The 19,912-nt window shown below is 45.1% G+C and overlaps 1 long non-coding RNA gene across 1 annotated transcript; it reads right to left on the bottom strand.

The window, feature by feature from the left end:
- Nucleotides 1-3,297: 3,297 nt before the first annotated feature.
- LOC123642432 lies at nt 3,298-18,763 on the bottom strand. The gene is made up of 4 exons (XR_006736451.1): nt 18,669-18,763; nt 18,340-18,437; nt 7,415-7,496; nt 3,298-3,532 (listed from the first exon to the last, which is right to left on the bottom strand). It is a non-coding gene; the product is annotated as an uncharacterized LOC123642432 (long non-coding RNA).
- Between the last annotated feature and the right edge of the window lie 1,149 nt (nt 18,764-19,912).

The raw sequence follows: 19,912 nt of genomic DNA, 5'->3' as shown, positions 1-19,912 counted from the left end.
TTAAACTTTTTCATAGGCCCTGGGCCCTAATGTGCCTAAGGGATAAGTTGGCCCTGAGTCTTGTTTGCAAAAGAAAGTAGAAGAAAGTAAGGAAACGAGATAATGCCTGTGAACATACTAAGGTGCTCTGTTGACCTTAAGTCACTGAACAAATATAAGGACTATTACTACTAAGAGGGTGCTCTCAGGAGGGTAATGTAAGTGAAGCCAAAACCCCACATGGAGGCAGATCAAGGATACTTGTTGGTAGGGGACCAGACGGATGAAAAGTCGATGACTTTTGGCAGCACGGAGCCTCTTGCAGACCAGCATGCACCCCTGTCGACCAGCTCTGCTCCCATGACATGGCCCAGCATGGGGCACAGACAGGGAAAAGCCAATCCTGGGCACAGCCGGAGGCTGGAGGCCGGTGGAGACACTCAGCTGTGTCCGGGTGCTGCTCTTTAACTGAACCCACCTAGAGGGATCAGAGCCAAGGCGGAGCTTTGGCAACAAAGCTGGAAAGAGAGATTTTATCCAGGTGGAATAGATGGAATAGAGCCAGCAGCATGGACTAAATGTCAGGTGTAAAAGTAAAATGAAGCCAAACATGGAACAACATCATGTCAGAAACTGGAGGGATCAGGAACAAGCCAGAACACAGCGTGCAGAGTGGTCAGGTGAACTTGGGGTCGAAAGCTATGAACCAAAGGGTATTGGGGGTCTGTTTCAGTGTCCTGGCTCTGTGGCCCAAAGGCAGTCCCTGACATCTTACAGAGCCCATGAGAGCCAGAAAAACTGGATGAAAATAAACCTCCTCAAAAACAATGACTGAAGATTTTCTCCTTTACTGTGAACTTTGAGCAACTGCTGATGGCGAGACCAAGAATTTCCACTATTGACATAAGCCCCATTTTAAGAAAGCAAACCACGTCAGTGCAGACAATGTGGTCTGCAGACAGCTTGAGATGCAGAAGAGGATTAAGAAACAAAACCAGGCCAGAACAACGAAAGAAGAGGATGCCGACAGAATCAGGGCAGAGATGATCTCCTCGCCACATCTGGCCACAGTTGTCACAGTTCCCTAGAGAAGAGGGATTAGCATCGATCACTGAACAGCACCTCATCCTCTTTGTGGTGACCTGTGTATATATCTCTGAGTCCACTTGTGCAGCCCTCTTCTCCTAGTGGCAGCTCAGTCATTCTAGACTGACTTCTGTGTTGTCATTGTCTTTACAGAGTTCAGGAGAAAGCCCCTCTCGGGTAGAAAGAGATACCTGGTTGCTATAGAAAGATACCTAGGCCAGGTAGATTCCAACAGGCAGATCTTGATGCCCAGATTAAGCCGGTAACTGCTGCCCCCACCCCCTTAGAAACTGTAAAACAAGCCAGAACGTTAGGGAACGTGGCCTGAACACGCCACGTTGCTACATAAGTGTGCCACATATTACACAAGCACATGGGTTAATTAAGAAGCAAGGTCTGGACCCAGGACTGGATCAGACATGAAGGGGCCCAAGAAACAGCAAGGACTCAAATCACGGAGAATGTTACCTGGGGACCTGACAGCCGACTGTGCTGTTAAGTAAATAGGAACATGTTGCTGGGAGATGCCAAGTCCCTGCAAGATGACTGAGCATTTTCCTCGCGCTGCCTCTTTCCTGGGGAGCTAAAGGCGTGGCGATCACAGCCCAGGATGCAGGCATGTCAGGAAGGGAGGCGGGAGCCACCATGGAAGCCACTGCTAGGGCATGGCAGGCTCCTGCCCTCCTCAGCACAGCCGCTGCTCACTGGTTCACTCAGAGCCTGCCCTGGGCGGAGGGTGGTGGAGGATGCTGAGATTTCAAAAGCGTGGTCCACGCCAGCCTTCCTTAATTCTATAAAAATCCCACAAGAGTGTTTGGTCCCCCTGGAGCCTCAGATCACTCACAAAGGAAATATTCTCAGACGCCCTGCTTCCCTCTTTCCGCTCTTCAAAAGGTTAAAGTTTTCTCTCTCCCTCTGTTTTTTGTAAATATGTTGCTATTTTTGTTTTTGTTTTTGTTTTTTTTCCCCAAACCAAAAACTTCAATAACCACAGGGAAATACAAGGGAAAGGAAACTGTGATAAATAGTCATTTCCCAGACTCCAGCCCAAACTCCTGGGGAGAATTTGTGTCTTAACATCTGCTCTGTGCTGTAGACCACGGATCTGAGTTTTCACATGGAGGCAAAATGGGCTTCTTTTAACCTTTCTCTTTAAAAAGAGCCACACAGGAACATCCTGTGTGTCATACTCCAGGACTGTCCAAAGGAGAGCTGGAAGTCAGCACCAGCGCAAATGACACACACGTCCTCCCTCTCTGACGGTCTCGGCCCCTCCCAGCCGTTCTGAGTCCCACTCCTCACCACTGCACTTGATGGAGCTGGCAGAGCACATGGAAAATTACCCAAAAGCTGTGAAAAAAAAAAAAAGTTGCACAGAAAGTTACAGAACGTCACAATGGAAAAGCTGTGCTCCTTGGGGCAGAGGAATAGACTGAAACCTTTGCAGAGAGAGACATCTGCTGCACCTTCACTGAGCCGTGCCACGTTCCCCCACCCGCTGCCCCTGGCCTCACCCTCACCCTTCAGTTTCTGCGCACTGGCCCTTTATAAATTGGCAGAGTCCGTGTCACACTGTGGCCTGGAATAAAGCAGAAGTTCATGGGACGTGTTGAGTGATGCCTCTTCTGCCCACATTCCCTACCCTGCTCCTAGTCCCTTTAGCTCAATTGGTCATTCATTCCTTTATTGCACAGATATTTATTGAGCACCTAATATATTCCAAATACTATGGTAGGTGGAGATATGAAAAATGAGCAATGTAGACAAGGGCCTTTCCTCACAGGGTCCATTTTTTTTTTAATGGGGAGAGTTAGATGATATGCAAGCAAATAGTAATAAATAAATGAACAAGATAATTTTGGGTAATGATACCTATTATGAATTTTTTAAAACACAAGCAAAACAAAATAATGTCTTGGAGATTGACTTGGGAGACAGGGTGCCTGCTCTAAATAGAATAGACTAACAAAGCCTCTCTGAAGAGGTGAATGTGAGCTTACACCTGAATGATGAGGCGTTGTGGCTGCAATAAGCATTCTGGACAGAAGGACGAGCAAATGTAAAGGTGCTGGGGTAGGAATCAGAGAGCAACAGAAAGGCCAGAGTGACTGAGGCCTGTAAAACAAGAGAGGGTGGTAAAAGGAGTTCACAGAGGATCAGAGGCACGTGCTCTGCCAAGGGAGTTTGGGTTCCATTTTAAGGGTCATCACTGGAGAATTTTAAACAAGGGAGTAGCGTAACATGATAGGTATTTTTAATGGAATCATTTTGACTACCATGTGGAAGGTGGATCACAAGGCATGGAGGGCAATGGTAGAAGCAGGGAAACCAGTCAGGAGGCAATTGGAGTAGTCCAGGCAAGACACGACGGTGGCCGTGACTGGAGAAGGCAGCAGTAGGGATGGAGAGAAGTGGACGCATTGATGATACATCATGGAGGCACTGGCAGGGCTCGCTGACACAGTAGCTGGGTGGGGAGAAGGAAAGAGCAGAGTGAGGCATGACCCTAGGTTTTGTCCCTTGCCCACTGGGTATGTAAACATGACATTTGCTTGGATGGAGAACACTAAGAAGGAATAGATTTGGAGGTGGAAATCAGGAGTCCTGATTTATCTAAGTTTGAGATGCCTATTAGGTAGTAGGTAACAGTAGGTGGTTGAAGATATCAGTGCTAGAGATAAATACTTAGGAGTCGTTGATATATAGAAGGTATATAGAGCCCTAGGCCTAGATGAGATCAGCTAGGGAAAATGGAGAGTGGGGGGAAGAGGACCACAGAAAAAGTCCATGGGAACTCCCAGAAGAGAAGTAGCGAAAGAGAGGGAAGAGTGGCCAGTGGATGTTGCAGACACATCAGAAGAATGTGTTTCCATGAAGGTCAAGAGAAGCAAGTTTTTCAGGAAGAAGGGAGTGGAATGCTGCTAAGAGTCTGAGTATTGTGAAGACAGCGAAGTGACCATTAGATCTGGCAACATAGTGCGTGTCCTTGACAAGAACAGTTTCAAAGGACTGATGGAGACCAAAGAATGTGTTGAACAGCGACTGGGACCTCCAATTAAACATGGGGGGGGTTAAACAGGTGGTGTCTCCATTTCCTCCTGACACCCACTAAAGTCAAAGTAATGAATTTTTTTTTTTTAAGAGAGAGAGTGAGCCCACAGAACAAACAGAATGACATGAAGGTGACAGAGGACAAGAGAAGTCAATAATTATTGGAAGAGGTAAGATGCTGGATCGTGGAAACTAACTTAGCAAAGCACAGAAAGATGAAACCAAAGCAACTGCGAAGACAGACAGCACAAGAAGCAAGCTGGCTGCAAACACAGACCCCACAAAGGCTCAGGAATTGGAGCCCGGGTGAGAACAGGGCAGAAGTCTTTATAAGGAAACATCACCACCCTAGAGCCCCTCTCACCCCTGCACTGCCAGGAAACTATTCTAGCAGAAAATAGATGGTTTTGTCTCCAGAGAGACTCAGGGACAAGCAATACCTGGCATAGGGGATGGTGAAGGTGAGGCACTGTGCCAAAAGCAGGGGTGCTAAGTAAAATTTATACATGGCATGGTGAGGCTCCTCCCACCTCCCCCAGCCCAGCCGCCAGCCCTCTCTCTGCAGAGGAAAGGGGTGCTGTGGGGCACTCTCGCTCCAGGTGGGTAGCCGAGTCGGCTGCGTGCAGGCAGAGGAAGCCAGTTGAGATGAGAGGAGAGAGAAAGCAGCAAAGATGATAGCCACTGCTTCCCCTGGGAGACGGGGACAGCTTGGGTGCTGGCCTCAGGCCAGGTCCAGGATGTCCTTCCAATCCTGTGACTGTGGGGTTACTGATGTATCCTCACAACAAACACCCTTTCCTTGAGCAGCCTGAGTGGCTTCCAAATGCGTAGCCAGATGGCCCCTGACAAAGGCTGGAGGCAGCCTGTACAAGGCTGATTTTCCAGACTCTGTCCAAGGCCATTTGCGGTATCCTTGATATTTGTTATGCAGAAAAGGCCAACTGGGCTGCAGGCTACTCCTTCCCCAGGGACTCTAGGATGTCCAGGAAGAGCTCAACCACAGATCTGAGGGTTCTGGAAAGGCTGGCAGTGGTCCCACACCATAGAAGGCAGGTTGTCAGGCAGTACCTTGTGTAGCTACATGTTACAGATTGGGAAGGTAAGCCCAAGGGGGTTAAACACTGTGCCTAAAGTCACAGAGCCTTAGTATTGAAAGAACTGGCTAAAAGTAAAATCCAGTCTCTTGACTTTCAGCCCCTAATGCTTTCCACTGCCCGCCTGCCCTCCCACTAGACATACTGGATTTGAAACACAAGGCCCACCCAAAAACTACTCTGACAGGTGAGATTTGGCTATTTCCATGGCACTAATGAGACCAAAATACTAAAACATGGAACTTTAGATTCACTGTTGTGTTGTACACAAGATACTGGATGCAGAGTCCAGAGATGCAGATTCTAGAGCCACCCTCACCTCTTATGCTGTGCCGTCACTTGGGCAAGTTGCCGCCCACCCTCCAGACACTATTTTTCTCATTTGTAAAATGCAGAGAGAGTGACAGTGGTAAGGGGGGAGGGAAGATTGCAAATCCCAAGCGTCTGGGAGCATCGCCTGAATATGCCTCTGAAATGCGAGACTTCTCTCCAGACTCCCTATTTCCTTAAACATTCGTGCAAATTTTGCATTTTATTCCTATTTGTATGTTTGTTGTAACATAAACATATAAACATTGGTTTATATGTGAACCAATGTTCACATCAAATTGATGCCATGGGAAAATGATTCATATTTACCCTAACTTTGCTTGTCCTTAGCATAGCCTGATGCTAGAAGGCCTCCTTTTATTGCCCTTTGTGAAGGGAAGAACAAATGTGTTAAGATGAAGCAGCAGGGACAGCTCGAGCCAGTGCCACAGAGGGCCACACTGTTGTGGTTCTGCCCACCAACTTCCCAAGGACTCACAGGAAAGTGCCCTTTCCCACAGCAATTATTCTCCGGAGCCTACGGCAGAGGAAACCTGAGAGTTGAAATTCCCTCTTGAAAGAACCCAGGAGAGGTGAGAGCCTGGGTCTCCAAGGCTCCCCTCCAGGAATTCGTCCCCAGGGATGCTGCAGGAGCTCTCACATGCCTGCTGTGCTCTCCCTGGGAGACGCGGGAGGCAGCCAGTTTCTCTCCCTCCTCCCGGAGGGGAGGGCCCCACCAGAACCCCAGGGCCAGGCTAGGACGTAAATCTCACTCCCCCTGCCCTCCACTCCCTGCTCTCTGCACCTGCCCCGCATCAGTGCTCCTGCCAATGTCCCTTTCTGTAACCCTGACCTCGTCCCTGACCTTGTGATGTTACAGGACTCCCTCCTTGGTCCCCATCCCACTCCACCCCCTGGATTCCCTGTTAGTAAACATGACAGAATGTTCTGGAGTGCAGCAACAGGCAGGCATCCTTGGTGGCTGAGGGCCCCTGAGGACATGGCAGTAAGGGCTGGCTACAGCTCCCGGTTTCCAGCCAGGCCTGGGCAGATCCCACTAGTGAGCTGCTGATTCACTTCTGGCCAGCAAACGTTATCAAGGCCCACTGTGGGCCAGGCCCTGTACTAGGTCCAGGAGGGCAGCCAGGAAGCACCAGCATGGCCTAGCCACTGGCTGGGGGGTGGGGCATGCCTGAGAACCCACAATTACAATCTGTTGGCTACACAGAGAAGATACTTGGTGAATGGAGAAGGGCAGAGGGGGTGAGAGAAGGGAGCAGAGAAGAAATCCGGGAGGCCAGCTGCCTATGGCCACACCACCCCTGTGGCAGGACTCCGAAGGCTGGTTCCCAACAGGACCTCGTTACACACCAGCCCGGCAAGTAGGGCCACCTGGGCCCAGGCAGGGAAACACGTGAAAAGAACTAGGGCTGTTATCCAGCTTAGCTATTTCTGAGCCAAACTGCCATTTTCCCTCACTCAATTCACAGACAGTGGGCCCAGAAGAGCCCCCCAGTGACCAGGGTGGGAAGGCCAGGAGCTGTCCAATAGCACCACCCTGAGGTACCAATTCCTGATTTCAGCAGAAACCTCCACGAGCAAAACCACAAAGACTGTGTGTATTGTAACAAGGAGGAGAAGAGAAACATGAAAGGGAGGATCCAGGGATGCACAATGAACAAGGCGTGGGGCCCAGGAGGGAGGGACGGCAAGCAACAAGCAGAGCTGGCTGTGGACACCTGCCAGGGCCCAGGAGGGAGGGATGGCAAGCAACAAGCAGAGCTGGCTGTGGACACCTGCCAGTGCAGGCCATGCTGCAGGTGTGCAGGGGTTAAGCATCGTGCATGGCCAGAGACAGGCCCGATCCCAGCCCTTCCCAAAGGGCATGCGCTTACCTGGCTGCCTGCTCTGGGTACCAAGGGAAGTGACCGCAACACACCTTTGATCCACCATCGAATTGGCTCCCGATAGTGGTACCTGGAGGGGGATCCACATGTCATCACCCCACACGTAGCTCTTTTTAGACCTCAAAACCACAAAATTTGACTATTCATAACCCTTGGTTGCTAACACATTTTTATGTCAATTTATGGCCTTTTTTATCATTTTACTTATGTCATGCCTAATGATTTCTGAAAACGTATTTGAAAGTCAAATTCAAATGACTGAAAGTCAAACAGTACATTTGTATTCTGGATAGGAGTTGTACTGAGAAAGCTAAAATATATTACCTCTTCCAGGGGCTGAGGAAACTTCTGGGTTCCCTCCAAAACACACAGGAACTGAGAACATCCCAGAAAAGCTGGACGCCATGGCTTCTTTATGCTGAATCCCAGAATTCCAAGAGCCACCCCTTCCCAGAAGCTCTCCACCCTCGGGAACCCCGTGCAAAACGCACATCTCCAACCAGGGGTTGGCAAACTATGCCGCGATAGCCAAACGAGGCCCACCACCCATTTTGTAAGGCCTACGAGCTAAGAATGCTCTTTACATTTTTTAATGGTTGACAAAAAAATCGAAATTACATGAATTCAAATTTCAGCACCCATAAATGAAGTTGTATTGGAACATGGCCCCCTTCATACATTCATGCATCATCTATGGCTGCTTCCACACCACAAGGGCAGAGTTGAGGAGCTGCAAAAGAGATCAGCATGACCTCACAAGCCTAAGATCTATCTACCCTTTACAGAAAAATTTACCAACACTTGCTAAGCTCAGAAGGGGAATTTAGACCCCTATGTCTGGCCACCCTCACTTCTCACTCCTCTCTCCTTCTTCCTCCTTCCTCCTCCCATAATCCTCTGGGACCAAAAGGTGGGTATTTATTTACTTCCTTTATGTGAGACCCTCCCCCTTTCTGATTCCAGCCTCATTAGTAAGCCTTCGGTTCGGGCACCGGAACCCTCCCCGGGCCAGGGCTTCCCAGTGGAAGTGCCTCAAATGGGCCACAGGTGTGCAGCCAAACAGCGATGCCCTCCGTCGTCACGTGAGAGGGCAGCGGGCGTGCGGGCTGGTCACACCTGGGGAGAGCCTCACCTGCAGCTCCTTGAAGGGCACTGAGAAAGGGCCCCATTAAACAGCAAGGACAATGGTCTTCCCCCAAGCCGTGAGAAAGGCCACCACCACCTGGACATGTCCCTCGGGAGGCTGCTGCATGGTGTGCCACTGGCCATCGTGGGCAAGGGGCCTGGGGACCACTGGAGGAGCACACGTCCCACATTCCAGGGAGCACGGAGCACAGGCCAAGAGGGGTGAGGGGCCAGGGGCAAGGAGAGCAGGAGGGGGCTCCTGGTGGCCGCAGTGTCAGAAGGCAGCCCTGAATCTCTGCCTTCACACATATGTACAGAAACCATATAACTCATTGTCCAAACTGGTATACTTTCTTTTTTAAAATCAACTTTAGTGAGGTACAATTTACACACAATAAAATGAATCCATTTCAAATACACAGTGCTATGAGTTTTCACAAACGTGTATTTGAGTGATCCACCAATGTAACCACTACCACAATCAAGATAGAAAACCTTGTCATCGCCCCCAAAAGTCCCCATGTGCCCCTTTGCAGTCAGCCTCCTTCCCACCCGCACCACCACTGCTCCAGACAACTACTCATCTGCTTTCCATAACCAGAAATTAGTTTGGCCTGTTCAAGAATTTCAAATAAATGGAATGATACAGCATGTACTTTTTTGTGTCTGGCTTCTTTCATTCATAATAATGTTTTGAGATTCATCTACATTGTGTGTGTATCAACACCAAACTGTTATGCTTCATTTTTATTGGTTTTTGAGTGAAAGGAGATGCTGTTAAGAGTCATGTCAGGTCAGAAGGCATGAATCAGAACCTTCAGGACAAATCAGGACAATCATCACTCTGCGTATACAAGCTGTTTCTGTCTTTTGCAGCAGCTGAGCTTCTTCAATCACATCCCAGCTGGCTGCAGGGAACTGCTCTAAAAATGCATGTGTATTCTGAAAATTAGTGCTTCACCGTTATTTTAGTGCACTGGAATTGAAAAAGTTTGATGGGTGCTAAATCCAATGCCTATCACAAGTAATTTCAACACTGCATTTATCAACAACAACAAAAAAGATAATATATAAATATATCTTTAAATATAATTATAGAACAGGCATAGTGGCTCATGCCTGTAATCCTAGCACTCTGGGAGGCTGAGATGGGGGGATTGCTTGAGGCCAGGAGTTCGAGACCAGCCTGAGCAAGAGCAAGACCCCCATCTCTACAAAAAATTTAAAAATTAGCTGGGTGTGGTAGCACATGCCTATAGTTCCAGCTACTCAGGAGGCTGAAGCAGGAGGATCGTTTGAGCCCAGGAGTTTGAGGTTGCAGTGAGCTATGATCATGCCACTGCACTCTAGCCTGGGCAACAGAGTGAAACCCTATCTCAAAAATAATAAAAATAATGATAAATAAAAATAAATATATATAATTACAACTGGCATATATTTTCAAGTAGTTATGAAGTTGCTTTTAACTTTTTACCACCAATTTGTACAAACATTTCTTGTCAATGATAACTATTAAGAATTTGAAGAAATCATTGGAAATCTTTATCAGAAATTTTTTGTTGCCATTTTAAGAGTAATATTAGATATAAAAAGATATGCCAATTGAAGCAAGCTTATGGTTAACAACAAAATATTTAAAATGATTATTTAGAATTTTATACAAATTCAATATTTAATATTTTCTATTTATTGTAAGAATGTTAACATGAAGAAAATGTGAATTTGTTTCACTAAGCTCCAGATAGGTGTTCTCAAATCCCTGTTCATTTACCCCAGTGCGCCATACACCTATTCTTATTTTCTGTGTGTTCTGAACAGGGAAAGATTAGTCAGTACTGCCCCCAGACTGGGAGAAGCAGAGTCTGGGCTAAGAACTCTGTTGTCTTGCTAAAGAAGTCTCTCCTGCCCTCTAGTGATAATTTTTATAGCTGAGTCTCAGAGGGAAAACAAGGAGTAATTAAATATACTGGTTTTATATTTGCAAAACTATCATCTCTGTCACAAGTATTATGCCCGCCTTGGGTCCTGGCAGGTAAAAGCCTTCAAGCCATCCCCATTGCTCCATGGGGCCTGGGAAGGTCTCACCCACCACTCTTCTCTGCCTTCATCTTCGCTACTACAGCATGGGCAAAGTCTCCACCATCCCCAGCCAGTGAGACCACCTTGCCATCACCTAGGACCACCAGCCACTGAACCCCCTTCCGCACCCCCACCAGGTACAAGGATCATAGGAGGGGAGAGGGAAGCGTGGCCCTGGGCAGAAAATACCCACCTGTTCAGCAATTTGATATCAATAGGCAAACTCCAGATCTCAGGCATCCAGAGGATCTGTGGGTCCCCTTGGCACATTGAGGGGAAAGGGCCAGATCCACCATAAACACTCCTCGAACCCCACTGCCTAGGCAAGACCCAGCCTTCCATCCCCACGCAGCAGCAGGTAGCCAGTGGCCACAGAGAGAAGGCAAAAATCACCTGCCAATGGCTAGAGGAAGTATCAGTTGTGAGGTATGTACCACTGCATAGTTACAAATGTGAAAGTTGTATAAATGAAGGTTATACGAAACTGGAGCATATCAAATTTGAGGATCACTTATGCAAGCAATAAAAAAGCTGTTGAGGACAATTGAATTTTCATCTGAAATGAGAACTATAGACTATTTCTTATTGAGGTAATTTCAGTTCTGCTCTGAGTACAAACCCAGCAAACTACAAATTCTACATACATTTGGCCCTCCGCATCCATGGGATCCATGTCCATGGGGTCAACCTACGACAGATCGAAAATGTTTGAAAAAAACTGCATCTGTACTAAACAGGTACAGACTTTTTCTTATCATTATTCCATAAACAATATGGTATAGCAACTATTTACATAGCATTTACATTGTATTAAGTACTATAAATATAGTCATGCATGGAACAAAGGGGATACAGTATGAGAAATGTGTTACTAGGCAATTTCATCATTGCGTGAACATCACAGAGGTTACTTACACAAACCTAGTCAGTATATAGCCGACCACACCTAGGCTATATGGCATAGTATATTGCTCCTAAGCTACAAACCTGTACAGCATGTTACTGTATTGAATGCTTTAGGCAACTGAAATACAATGGTAAGTATTTGTGTATCTAAACATATCTAAAGATAGAAAAGGTACAGTAAAAATAGGGTATAAAAGATAAAATAAATAGGCTGGGTGTGGTGGCTCACGCCTGTAATCCTAGCACTCTGGGAGGCCGAGGCAAGTGGATCACTCGAGCTCAGGAGTTCGAGACCAGCCTGAGCAAGAGCAAGACCCCATCTCTACTAAAAATAGAAGAAACTAGTGGCCCAACTAAAAATATATAGAAAAAATTGGCCGGGCATAGTGGCGCATGCCTGTAGTCCCAGCTACTCGGGAGGCTGAGGCAGAAGGATTGCTTGAGCCCAGGAGTTTGAGGTTGCTGTGAGCTAGGCTGATGCCATGGCACTCTAGCCCGGGCAACAGAGTGAGACTCTGTCTCAAAAAAAAAAAAATAATAATAATGGTACACTTGTATAGGGCACTCACCATGAATGGAGCTTGCAGGACTAGAAGTTGCTCTGGTGAGTCAGTGAGCGAGTGGTGAGTGAATATGAAGGCCTAGGACATTACTGTACACTATTGTAGACCTTATACTGTATACTTAGGCTACCCTAAATTTGTTTAAAAATATTTTTCTTGGCTGGGCACCATGGTTCATGCCTGTAATCCTAGCACTCTGGGAGGCCGAGGTGAGAGGATTGCTTGAGCTCAGGAGTTCAAGACCAGCCTGAGCAAAAGTAAGACCCTGTCTCTACTAAAAATAGAAAAATTAGCGGGGCATTGTGGCGCCTGTAGTCCCAGCTACTCTGGAGGCTGAGGCAGAAGGATCACTTAAGGAGTTTGAGGTTGCAGTGAGCTACAATGACACCACTGCACTCTTCCCTGAGTGATAGAGCAAGACTCTGTCTCAAGAAAAAATATATATATATTTTTTCTTGCTTCAGTAATAAATTAACCTTGACTTACTGTAACTTTTTTACTTTATAATATTTAAATTTTTTTTAACTTTTTGACTTTTGTAATAACACCTAGCTTAAAACACAAACACATTGTACAGCATTACAAAAAATATTTTCTTTCTTTATACCCTTATTCTATAAGTTTTTTTCTATTTTTAAGATTTTTTATTTAGTTGTTACTTTTTTGTTAAAAACTAAGACACAAACACACACATTAGCCTCGGTCTACACAGGGTCAGGATCATCAATATCATCATCCTCCACCTCCACATCCTGTCCCACTGGAAGGTCTTCAGCATTTAACAAAAAAACCAGCATTTAACAAAAAACATTCATGGAGCTGTCACCTCTGTGATAACAATGCCTTCTTCTGGAATATCTCCTGCAGGACCTGCCTGAGGATATCTGACCATTAACTTTTTTTATATAATTAGGAGTACACTCTAAAATAATGATAAAAAGTATAGCATAGTAAATACATAAACCAGTAACATAGTCAGTTATTGCCATTATGTACTGTACATAATTCCATGTGCTATACTTTTATGCGACTGGCAGTGCAGTGGGTTTGTTTATACTGGCATCACCACAAACACACAAGTGACGAGTTGTGCTACTATGTTAAGACAGCTATGCAGTCACTAGATGGTAGAAATTTTTCAGCACCATTATAATCTTATGGGCCCTGCATCACAGATGTTGTCCATCATTGACTGAAACATCGTTATGCTGCCCGTGACTATAATCTAGAGATTGCAGGTATATGTAAGGATGTGCATAGGTTATATGCAAATACTATGCCATTTTATGTCAGGGACTCAAGCTTCCCTGGATTTTGGTAACTGCAGACAGTCCTGAACCCATTCCCCTATGATATGGAGGAACAACTATAGTATGTTCCAGTGTTCAGTCCTATCCCATCTTCATCCTGGTCTGCCACATTTGGAACCTCTGCAGGCCAGATGCCCTGGATTCTCTCTCTAGCCCTCTTTTTTCCAGGAAGAGATCCAATGTCCATTTTGGGAAGAGCTGTCAGAAGGTTAAATCATAGCCAGGAGTGGCAGTTTGTATGGCTATGATGGACATCAGATGGACACAGGATTTCTCTCCCAGCCTTTGTTTCTAAGTGGGACTTTCAGAAGCAATCCCCCTCCCAGGGGTTGTGCCAAGGCCCCGTCTAGCTAATCCCTTTTCCCTGGGCTATGTGAGCAGACTTACCTTGGGCTACCAAGACTGACAGTAAGTAATCTACCCAATCTCTTCCTAGTCACAGATACATGTGGCACAACAGGGCAGGGACATTGGTGTACAGGTGGATAGGCTCTGATCATGCTTCATTTGGAGTCACAGAGTAGCTGTCCTAAGCCCCCAGGCTGCTGGTCTCTGGGTCAGTGGGGTCCCCATTAGATCCCACTCAAGACAGCACCATCACCAGTTGAGTTTCCCTGAGTCACTGTGGAACTGAGCTCTGATGATCTCTTGAGGAGCCTTCCCTTATCACAGTGGTCTTTCTAAAGATGAATTTTATCATGGGTTGTGTATCAGGTAAGACTCTTTTGATCACAAGTGATTTAAAAAAAAAAACTCTAAATGGTTTAAGCAAAAAAAGTCCATGAAATTAAGCCCCAGGTATAGCTAGCTTCAGGCAAGGCTTTATACGTCTCCAAAGATGGCATCGCCCAGTAGAGCTCTGCCTCTGCTCTGCTGTCCTCCCTGTTGGCTTTAGTCTCTGACTTCCTCTCTAAGGAAAAATGGCTACAGCTCCAAACTTCATCTTCCCAGACACTAGTCTATGGGGAAAAGAACAAGTCTCTTCCCTAACCCTCCTGCCCAAGTCCTGTAATTCATTTTGATAGACCACCCTTGGCCATGCACCAGTCCCTGAACTAATCACTGTAGTCATAGTGATGGAACAGGACACCTTCCCAATACATCCGGGTGTGCTCTCCCCTAAAGTCTGGCCACCAAGTTTCCATTTCTGAGTCAAAGCAACCTGCCCGTGGCCACTTCCAGGTCTCTCCTGGTCCCTGCTTCTATAGAATACTTTGTCCTCCCATCTTTCCTTCTCTTCCCCGGCCCTCCACCCAGAGGCCTAGCCTACTGAGCCTCGCCAGGCCAGCTGGCCCTCCCTGGTTCTCATAACCTGCTTCTCAGTGCCCTCTCCTCCTCCCTCAAGTTTAGGCCTGAACTCAGGGACTGGGAGAGCTTCTTCTAAAACGCTGAGTCCTTTATCACTAGGCAGCCAGAATTTCCAGAGAAAGACAGCACTTCTCTGGACTCAGATGCTCTGAGTGTACCCCTGCCAGCCTGTCTGGCACACGAGACCAGCTGGGGTTCCAGCTGTGGTATGTGAAGGACTGGAAAGTCAGAGGGCAGAATAAGAGCAGTTCAGGACACAAACTCCTCATCAACTCCTTCCTAGATGGCTCAGCTGTGAAGAGCCTTAAATGCTATGCCAAGGGCCTGAGACTTTATCCAGCAGGAGGTGGAGAGTAGTCAAAAGGCTTATTGTAGGGTGAATGGATGGATGAACAAGCAAACAAGTAACATGTGCCCAGAGAAGGAAAGTGGCTTGCCCCACATCACACAGCAGGCAAGTGGCAGAAACAAGACTAACGGCTTCCTTCTGCCCACCTGGGGCTCCAGCATCAGCTCAAGCTGTCTGGGAACCCTGGAGAATATCAGTCACGGTTCCACTTCTCAGAGGTGCCAGACTGGGGCTTCTGAGCTCTGAGCAAAAGCAGAGGCCTAGGAATTAGAAACATGGACACAGTCAAGCAGAACCAGCATCTGGGAAATTTCAGGAAGTCTTGAGCTGATGCTTAGAGTTGAGGCTGGGGAATCACTGCAAGACTGAACTCTCTGAGCGCAAGGTAGAGGAAGGGCAGAGGGAGCCAACACGAAGCTCAGCTGTCCTTTGTCCTGGGTGAGTCCAGCCAGACCCTGAGGACAGACCATCCCTGACAAAGCCCAGGGACCACAGCTCCTAGGGAAGATGGTGCTGGGGTAGTGTTGCCTCTGGTCCTCAAAACCCTTGGCACTGTTCCTGCTGAGCCTGGCATCTTGCCCCAGGGCACAGCTGTAATTAAGAGAGGGCGGGGACTGGAGGGGTGGAGGGGAAGAGGTCTTCTGGCTCCGGGTTTGGGGGAACCTGAAACTAGTTTACAGCAAAGTAAATCAGAACATCAGAGGTCAAAAAAGATCCAGAATTTCCATGAGAGCAAGAACATTGCTATCTAGCTCACCATTGGTTTCCTAGTGCCTAGAACAAAGCCTGACACATGCTGAGTGCTCAATAAATATTTGTTGAATTAATAATGACCCTTGCTGAGGGTGGGGGGGGAGCAATTTCGCACTCCCTTTTGCTGCCCACAATGTTCTTTCATCAGCATACAATAAAAAGTCTAGGTGGAGTCACGTCAACAGCATTTACAGTGGTTGGATGAGAACTTGCTGTCCCCAGCGCGGCTGCCCACCCCAAACAGAACATTGCATCCTTAGTTCTGTCAAACATGTTTGATGGATACGAGAGGAGAAAACAGAATTTCCTTTCTTTCCCTTTTTAGGTTTTTAGTAGAGACGCTCTCCTGCACACAAAAGTCAGATGAAAAAAAGACTAACACGTGCTGTACCCATCACACAGGAGAGCCTCAGTTCAAAAGTATTTCTCGGCCGGGCGCAGTGGCTCATGCCTGTAATCCTAGCACTCTGGGAGGCCGAGGCAGGTGGATTGCTCGAGGTCAGGAGTTCAAGACCAGCCTGAGCAAGAGCGAGACCCCGTCTCTACTAAAAATAGAAAGAAATTATCTGGACAGCTAAAAATATATATAGAAAAAAATTAGCCGGGCATGGTGGCGCATGCCTGTAGTCCCAGCTACTCGGGAGGCTGAGGCAGGAGGATTGATCACCTGAGCACAGCAGTTTGAGGTTACTGTGAGCTAGGCTGACACCATGACACTCTAGCCCGGGCAACAGAGTGCGACTCTGTCTCAAAAAAAAAAAAAAAAGTATTTCTCTCTTAAGGCAGTGGCTTAGAAGCCTTGCTTAAATAGTATTTTATTAATAACAAAGAGCCATGAATACTATATAGTGACAAGACAAAGGAGAGAGTAGTTCTAGTCTTTTAAAAGGCAGGAAAATGCGGGAAGGTAGTAAAATCGGGTTCCCAGATTCCTCTGTGCCTGCTGGTGCCTTCTCTGGGCCGGTAAGCGAGTGTGGTGTCCAGGAAGGAAGGATGTGTGTCCTGCCATCAGGCAAATTAAGGCTGAGGCAAAGTGTTCCCCTGAGGTTTCAGTGCCTTTAACAATTCTCAATATTTTGGGGAGAAATATTTTGGTTGTCTTCAGTCGCCTCTTTGAAACTTTACTTTCAGAAAGTTTTCTATAGTAATATTAAAATCTAAGTTGGTAGCTTTGGAGAGATTTGGGTTAGAGGTTTTGAGATAAGAGATTGGCAAAGGGGGAAAAAAGATGGAACCAGAATAAAGAACAAATTTGGGTACATTGTCTCATATCTTTATTTTATTTATTTATTTATTTATTTATTTATTTATTTATTTTTTGAGACAGTCTTACTCTGTTGCCCGGGCTAGAGTGCCATGGGGTCAGCCTAGCTCACAGCAACCTCAAACTCCTGGGCTCAAGCAATCCTCCTGCCTCAGTCTCCTGAGTAGCTGGGACTACAGGCATGTGCCACCATGCCCGGCTAAATTTTTTTCTATATATCTTTAGTTGTTTGGCTAATTTCTTTCTATTTTTAGTAGAGACAGGGGTCTCGCTCTTGTTAAGGCTGGTCTCAAACTCCTGAGCTCAAATGATCTGCCTGCCTCGGCCTCCCAGAGTGCTAGGATTACAGGCGGGAGCCACCGTGCCTGGCCTCTCATATCTTTATTGAAATGGTCTTTTAGTCCTGAGAAGAGTCAGTTCTGGGGAACAGTTGTGTCTCATTGCAGGGGGTGGTGTTGTAAGTGGGTTTTTATCTCAGTTCTCTGCATGGTGTAAGCAAACAGGTATTCAGGAAGAGGCATTTTGGTGGAAGCAAAAGAAAAACAAAGGTTAATGTCTGGAGCAGACTACAAACAAGTCTCTGAGTCTGGAGAGAGTCAGCTGAGAATATATCTAGGTTTGTGTTCAAAGTATCTACAGTTGGGGTGAAAATGAACAGTGGTAACCTGACAGATTTTCCCAGATTGTCGTTTGCATCAGATATCCTAGTGAATTTTTTGTTCATAAATAAATTGTGTGATTTCTCTGGACTTTACATCAAATTGTCTAATTTTAGCTTACAGGGCTCCAGGAAAAGCACCGTTTAAATTTTTAGTGATTTCAAGCCAGAAAGGTGGGAGAAAATTTGGAAACATTAGGCTGGAGAGTTATAGCCAGAATATTGGAGGAAACTAAACATTTATGATTCAGTGCAGATCATGAAAAATCTCAAAAACAATGAACAGGGTTAGGATTTAATAACCAGTGTACTATAGTTTTCTTCTGAAATATAATTTTTCTCTTTCTAATTACTCCTAGCTTTATTAAAGATACTTACACTAAGACAAATTTAATTATGAAGCAAGCTTTAGCCTTATTAGACTTGGCCTGATTAATTTGCATAAAGTGCAGCAAGAAGAGTGGCCAAATAGGCTCTTCTATACTTTTAATCTGCTTTGTTGGAATTTATCCTAAGGATACTCAGATTAGAACTTTAGAAGCTTCTTCAGGCTAAGAAGCCCAGGCATGGACTAGCCATCACATTTTACTTGCAGTACCTGGGTGAATTCTTCTTTTCTTGAGGTCCCCAAAATATTCCAAGGTTCTTGAGCCTGTCAGAGAGTGACATACTTTGCTTCCTGCGAGGCTAGAAACCCTGTAAGGGAACCATGTAGACAAGATATCAGGCCTGTTCTTCCAAGGGCTTTAATGGCTCCTTAAAGTTAACCTTAGTTTCTTAAAGCAATCTGACAATATCTGTGAATATGACATCTCAGTCAAACCCTTAGTGATATAATCTGTGTTTCCAATTGTCCAGCTACAAAGAGAGTCAATTTTTATTAAGCTTATGTAAATAACTATATTGTCATAAAATAAGAATACTCACAAATAATTTTCAAATCTGGAGGGACCAGGTAGACAGAAAGGTAAATGTTTCGATTTTGCTTACAAAAGTGTACTTTATCCAATTGCTATAAGCTATAAATAGCTTAAATGTAGAAAAAAAAGTTTGACTCTGAAAAACAAAGCATAAAAAGAATCAGCAATAAGTCAAGCAAAAAGAAGCCATAAAAATATCAGCTCAGCCCTTCATCAGTTCAGTCTTATGTAATTAACTCTTGTTCTGCTTGATGTTGAGTTCGTCATTTTTATGAACCCATCAGTTTTTTTCTTTATTAGGGTTCTGCAAGTTTTGATATGTTGTCTAAAGTTATCAGAAACTTGTATTTAAGAGTACCTGTCATAGTCCTTTTTCATGAATTTCTTTAAAGAAGAAGTAAATTTTGTACTGTAGCAAAGTGTAAACCACTTTCTGAGAACAGTAAAAATAAAATAATAATTATGGATGACAAAAGACAGAACGACCAAGTTTAAAAATGCAATTGACAGGAAATTTGGTTATTTTTGTAGCATACAACAATTTAACATAGTAATCAGAATTATGACTAATAACATATACCAAGACATATCAGATTTTTTTTAGAAATTTCATATGATTTAGAATACATATTAATAATACATTTATACATATATAACTTAAAGAAGGTTAAACATTATTTCTTACTTGATAATGTCTCCTGTATAATTTAACACACTAAATAAGCTTAACGTGTCTCTCTTGGACTTCTAAGGGCCCTTTTTTTAAATGTCTAAAAGTTAGTTTAAGGTCTAAAAGACTTGATTTAGAATTTGAAATTTGATTTTGGGAAGCCTGTCAAACATGTCAAAGGTTTAAAACACTTGATCAAAACAGGATTACAGGTCACTGTGAAATAATAGTCATTTAGCCAAAGTAATAATTAAAAGATTTTAGAAAACAAAAACATTTCTTTATTCTTTGATAGAGAAGAAACTCAGTTTTCCAAATAAAAGATCTAATAAGAATAGTATGAGGCAAACTCTTCCCTCTTTTTTTTTTCTTTGCAGTTTACTCCAAAGATGAACCAAAGTCTTTTATTATCTCTTATTTATACTATATGAAAATCTTATTTAAAAGAGAAACCCAAATTTTACCTTTGCACTGGTGTATTATTAATACTAAACCTAATTTTAATAAAACCTTATGAACAAATTTATGTAATCGCAATTAGCTTTGATCACACAAGATTTCTATAAACCTTTTATAACCTC

This window comes from Lemur catta, chromosome 7 (assembly GCF_020740605.2).
Source record: "Lemur catta isolate mLemCat1 chromosome 7, mLemCat1.pri, whole genome shotgun sequence".
NCBI lineage: Eukaryota > Metazoa > Chordata > Mammalia > Primates > Lemuridae > Lemur > Lemur catta.
Note: the sequence above shows the minus strand (reverse complement) of the source record. Positions and strands in the feature narration are given on the sequence as shown.